The 6,517-nt window shown below is 39.8% G+C and overlaps 1 pseudogene; it reads left to right on the top strand.

The window, feature by feature from the left end:
- Positions 1-362: 362 nt before the first annotated feature.
- Positions 363-2,831, top strand: LOC131779254 (E3 ubiquitin-protein ligase TRIM71-like; annotated as a pseudogene).
- Positions 2,832-6,517: the final 3,686 nt, after the last annotated feature.

Below are 6,517 nucleotides of genomic sequence, written 5' to 3'. Positions count from 1 at the left end.
ACGTCTACAAACACGAAGTGATTTGCGTTCATGCTTCTCTCGATTGACATTAGATGGTTCATTTAATATAGCATATTTCTCGATGAAAGGTTCACTCGTAAAGAGATCTCTCACAAGGTTCGCGGACCGACCCGTTCCGAAAACGCTCGAAATCCTTTAGTGTGGGTCAACCGCGAACGCTGTGTGCATATTTTGCATGCATTTTCAGCGTATTATACACAGTGTCTATGCTGATTTTGCACCCCAAATGCTCCTCTTCTTTAGCCATTACACTATGCTATCCATGCTATGTATTTATCACGCGCATGCGTTCAAAACTTCGCGCATGCGTGTTAAGAATTTAATTGCTGTTTGCAGCTGAACGAAACGAAGAACGAAGCCGGAACCCGAGTAATAACACATTGAAACTCTTCAAAGGCTACACTTGGAAATCTGAATAGGGTGGAGAGGATGAGGGCTTATTAGGTGACTGGTCCCTCCGCTAAGTCTCATTTTATGCATGATAAGCAATGTGATGTGTCAACTGCACCCAGCTCTCAACTTATTCAGCTAGATATGGATGTGCAACAACTGTTTACAAATCTCAAGAAGGAAGCCGAGTGTCCGCTGTGTCTAGAAACAGTCAAAGATCCCAAGACACTGCCATGTCTACACTCATTCTGTCTGCAGTGTATCGACAAGCACGCAGGATATGCAAAGAGAAAGTTAGAAACGACGATCAAATGTCCAGTTTGTCAAGCTTGCTTTCAGATCCCCGAAGGAGACACGTTTGGCAGCCTTCCCACATCTTTTCATCTCAACCGATTGGTGGATCTCCTTGCTTTGAGAGATGTCAGCCAAGAGGCTCAAAGATGCAGCAGTTGTGAAGAAAACAACACGGCAACTTGCTACTGCTTTGTTTGCCAGAACTTTCTTTGCAAGGATTGTTTTGATGCTCATCAGCGCCTGAGGGCCACGAGAGGTCATCACAATGTTTTGATCGAAAACTTGCAAGCGCAAGATGTGGAGGACTTGATGTACAGACCCGCCATGTGTACAAAGAAATATCACGAGAATGAACCGCTTGATTATTATTGCCAAGACTGTAGCGTTTGTATTTGCCACAAGTGCAGTATAGTAAGTCATAATCGACATACTTTAGTAGACTTACAGGAGGCTGCCGAAGAACAAAAGATGCAAATGACGCAAGTCTTTGCCAGAGTTAAGGAAAAACTTGTTACTGTGGAGTCAAAGATATCGGAGAAAACTGAACTGATGAAACAAAGCGAAGAAGAAATCTGCGCCGCTGAAAAGAAGGTTACGAAAACTGTGCAAGAAATAATTCGAATTGCGAAGGAACATGAAACGGCTGTAAAAACTAAGCTGGCAGAAATTAGAGTCACGCAACAAAGAATATACGCAGCAAAAATAGAAAGTGATCAGTTACTCGCGGCTCAGCTAAAGAGTTCTGTCGAATGTGGCGAAGGTATCGTACAACGAAGCATCGGTCCTGAAATTTTGCAAGCAGGACATGCTGTACTTGGTCGATGCGAGGAACTTTTAACCACACAGGATATTGAAGTATGTAAACCTCAACGTGTAGTTTATTGTGTAAATTTGGAAGCTATGAATACTGTTAGAGGCTTGGTTCCGGGTCAAGTATTCGAGACTAACACGGATCCTTTACAGTCATCGGCAGAAGGAAGAGGTTTAATCAAGGCTGAAGAAGGCACTGAAACTAGCCTTACAGTAACAACGCGAGATTCAAAGGGAAATCAGTGGTATAATGAACAAGACCAACTGACCGTAATAATCTGCTCTCCAAAAGGAGAAGGGGAAGAAACCAAAATTAATGACTGTAAGAATGGAACCTACGTAGTGCGTTACAAGCCAAGGAGTGTTGGCTTATATAGCATTTATGTTGAGGTAAATGGCCAACCGCTGACTGGTAGACCTTGGATAGTTCGGGCGACTCCTTTTCCGATCAGAGTTAGAGATATGAGGAAATCGAGATCTGCTCCAACGGAGTAAGATTTCATTGTTTACTGAACATGGCGACTTTATTAAGGTCATCAGTCAGCATTTGATTGATCCTCGGTCCGTATCTGTCAGAGATGATGGTCACTTTATCGTGTGTGACAGGGGCGACAACTCAGTCAAAGTCCTCTCCCCTGACGGTACAGGACTAGCACAGTCCTTCAGAGAACCACACGATTTTAGTAACCCGGCTCCTGCTGTTTATCACGAAGACAAGTTTTTTGTCTCATGTAACTCACATAACTATGTTTAAGTGTTCAACAACGAAGGACTTTATCTGTGTGATATTGGCAAGGAGGAACTCTGTGCAGGAAAATTCCTTTTTTCTAAAGCATTCACTATTGACGCGTTTAACAATCTGATCGTGTGTGATAAGAACAATAATCGTAGATTTCAAGTGTTTTCTTTAGATGGAAAATTTGTTTACTCGTTTAATATTGAAGAAATTAAATCTCCCTCGTTTGTCGCTGCTTTTGAAGATAATAAGTTGTTGGTTTGCGATTATGGAAAGCACATAATCCATGTTTTGCAGTAGAAAGTGAACATTGCTCAACAGTTATTCTGATGCGATTCTTTCAATGTGATCTTTGTTTCGTTGTAAGGTATGGCCCTTTTTTCACAGCCGCTGAAATATTTCTCGCGGGCTCAAAAAGAAAAAGAAAGAATGGAAATTGGACTTTGCAAATATTTTAAAGATAACTTTGTTCTAATTTTGTTTTAGTTTATTCATTTTTTCTTTCGTCGTCTTTGCGTTTGTCTCCATTTATCAGCTGTATGTGATTATCTTTCAGAGTAGTAAATAAAATAGTATTTGATTTGGTGTTGAAATTAGTGTAAAATTGTGCAATCTTGGAAGAAGAATCTTGAAGATTTTTTCCTCATCGGTGTTGATAGATCTCATTCAAAGAGGCCCGCTTGTAGTTGGTTGCTTTTACTAGTATGCAGCACGCTCTTCAAACACTAACCCCAAGGCTGTGTCGGCTCTCCCTGTGACTAAACAGTTAGAGTACCTGCATTGTGTGCGAGTGATTAAAACTGTTTTATTCAAGAATTCACGGCCTCATTTTTTGAAGCTGTTCTCACGACAACTTTAATCAATTTTTGTCACAAATAATCAAAAGGAGAATTTTCAAAGGAGAGTGGGTAGCCTGCAAGGAGGCCTAATTATTTGTTGACTGTTTCTATTGAAGTTATCTTTAATGCTGAATTTTCTGGACATCCAATTACCCTTTCTTTTTACCTCTCTCCAGGTCCCTCTCACCTCCTCCCCCCTCCCTCTTACCCCTCCCCTGTTCTTTTTTACCCCTCCCCCATTTCCCTTTACCCCTCCCCTATTCCCTTTCACCCCTCCCTCTTCCCTCTTATCCCTCCCTCATTCCCCTTTACCACTCCCCCTTCCCTCTTACCCCCTCCCTCGTTCCCCTTTACCCCATCTCCCTTCCCACTTACCCCTTTCCAGTTCCTTTAGTCCCTTCCCCCTTCCCTCTTACCCCTCTCCAGTTCCCTTTTAATCCCTTCCCCCTTCCATCGTACCCCTCCCCCTTCCCTTTTACCCCTCCTTTCTTCTTTTCTACCTCTTCCTAATAGATTTAAGGGTGATGATACGTATGTTGTTAAAAACCTCCTATTTCAGTGTGCTAACTCTTATAATCACCCACAGGCTTATTTGCATTCAAATATCCCGACCCCCATTCCTCCAAAAAGTATTCTTTTGTAAATATCCACGTTTACAATGTGTAAGCTCTTAATGTTTGTCTCTCTTGTCACCTTATTTAGATCACTTTCACCAATTTATCAAACAGAGGAATGATTCAAATACTGTAAAGAGAGTGATAAATCGAGTTACAGAATTGTTAATAAAAAATTGTCTGACTGGAGAAAACGATAAAAAGTATCGCATTGAGCAGAACCAACGGAGCTACAAGGAGTACTGCTTTGCGTGTGTAAATGTTGAAAGCACTTTTAAGCTGCTGTTAATGAGACGTTTTACTGATATGATAGACCCACAGCAGTCCCTGCTTTTCGGCGAAGTCTGTAGCGCGAGTCAAAAAGATCAGCGCCCACCATACTTCCAGAGTTCCACGCAAGGCACTAACTTTAAATCTTTTTTCATTGTTTGGGTATTTGTCGTTTAGAGGGCTGATGAGAGATTTACTTGGAGGATTGACTTGTCCAAGACTGATCAGTTTTGGGAAGGTGAATCTAGGATTACTTGGACGTGCACTTCTCGCCTCATGAATACTGATGGAAATGTCATGTATACTTTCATAAGGCTACACGCTTCTATAACCCTGGAATCATGGATTTTAAAAGTTAGGATTATACATCGTTTCCCCTTGTTCTACACCTCTAAAGGAATGAAGTGTCTGATAGATATCAAGAGTCTCCACCCTTGTGGGTGAACTGGTGAACTACCCTTTACCCTTTAGTGGGTAAAGCAGGTGTCTACATTCCCCTTTTGTCTATCATTTTTATTCGTTTTTATTTTACATCTTTTTTTATTTTCAAGACTGGTTTAAAGGCGTGTCCAAATTTATTCTTATCGTGTCCTGTTCAAAAGCTTCTCATCTTGACAGGTAATTAAATATAATATTCTGGATTTCAATTTTGTGCGCCTGTTTGTTTATTTGTTTATTTTACTTTGGTATTGAAGATGATGATGATGATGATGATGATGATGATGATGATGATGATGATGATGATGATGATGATGATGATGATAATGATGATGATGAAGCTTTCATTGTTTTTGTTGTTCTGGTTGAAAGTTAGATGATATATGTGACTAAAAATTTTGAGCAAACTCAACTTTTTGAAAAATTTAACATTTCATCTACATTTTAACACAGTTTGGCGAAAAGATCTGACGACTGGTCAAATGCAAGGTATGATGTCTCAGATTAGTTGAGACCTAGTTTATGTGATATAATATTTTCTTGTTTGAATGACAATTTTTTTCTAACGATAGAAACTCTGCGATATTCGTTTAATGGTAAATTTCAGATGCAAGTATCACCACGCTGTGGTCATTGCGTTCACGAGGATGCCTCGGACAAAGTAAGTGAAGTAGCGAATTCATTCTCAGCTTAGAACGATAAATGAAAAAAAAAAGTAGTAATAAAATAATAATAATAACAATAATGATAAATACAAAGATAGTACTGAATGATAATGATAACAATGGTAGTAAAAAATAAAAAAAATTCTGAGCTTACCAGGGTTTTCCATGCCTTGTTGTGAACGGCTGCATCATCTCCTCAGAGCAATTTGAAATTTCTCACATTTAGTAACAATCAAACCTTTACTTTTTCCTGACGTATTTTTGTGGTATGAGTGGAATAAAGTTGGGAAATTGCGAATGTTCTGAAATTTTCAAAACTTGAAAAACGTGAAAAACAGGATTCACGGTAAAGAGACCGACTCTGAAAAAAATTACAGTACCAACATAAGTATCCCTTAGCCCAAAGTTAGATCTTATTTACACCTGCTACTTGAGGTGACTATTGCCTGTTTTCCGACTGTGGTTTGTCCTTTATCTGTGCAGGTGGCAGAAGTCCTAGTGACATTTCTAATGCGGCTGAAACTCGCTGTGACGAAGGAGAACTTTCTGATGCAGGCATTGATATAGAACCGACTCCCGCTCTTGTTTTTTTGTCATATTTTTCGCGCACTCTGTCTTTATTGGGCAATTTCAAGTTAGTTTTGCACACTTCTTTGACGTCAAGGCGAACACAAATTTTAACCGAGGAGATTGAATAGATTCAGGCACAAAGAATTTCTGATGTAATATTTTGTTACCTTTTCCTTCTGCAGACCTATGGCGGCGTGCTAGTCGTGGATCGTATTTCTTCTTGTTGTCAAACCAATACGAGCAGGAGAGAGTCTTGCCAAGTTCATTTAATCTCTGTTAATAAGCCTTTACACGTTAGGTTCTCTTTCTATACAGATTAAAAGACGAGCAAACGCCAATCGAGTGGGTATATAGTCTTTGTATGGCAGCTATCGAAACCAACTCTTCCCATTTTGTATACTATTCCCACTTAACTATCGGAGCTTAGCATTACGTTACGAGGTGTATTGTCACTCCTGTTCTTATGGGATAAAAATATGCAATCCCCTTCTTTCTTAGTCAGAATTCGTTCAGTTTACACGACAGTTACCTGATGCACACAGTGGGTTAGGGAGTGGCACTTTTATACAATCCTTCTCGCCATAGATCACTGCATAATAACCCGTGCGAGGTTTGAAACAGACTATTTTGACGCTAAAATACAAAAAAGTCTTGTAAAAGCTTTTTTTCCCCTCTTTTTCCGCTAAAACGTCTTCTAGTCGGAAGTTAAAGTTTGCACCAGTCAGGGCAAAGTAGGTCCACAACGCGTGCGGATCTTAAAATTTTTGGAACAATGTGGCATTAGATTTAATCGGACCGATGAAAAAAATCAATTCATTAACAAGATAAACAAACTCACAATGCATGGTATTATAGCTAGATATCATCTTT

The sequence above is a fragment of the Pocillopora verrucosa genome, chromosome 14, assembly GCF_036669915.1.
Source record: "Pocillopora verrucosa isolate sample1 chromosome 14, ASM3666991v2, whole genome shotgun sequence".
Taxonomy (NCBI): domain Eukaryota; kingdom Metazoa; phylum Cnidaria; class Anthozoa; order Scleractinia; family Pocilloporidae; genus Pocillopora; species Pocillopora verrucosa.
This window is presented reverse-complemented; position numbering and strand designations above follow the sequence as displayed.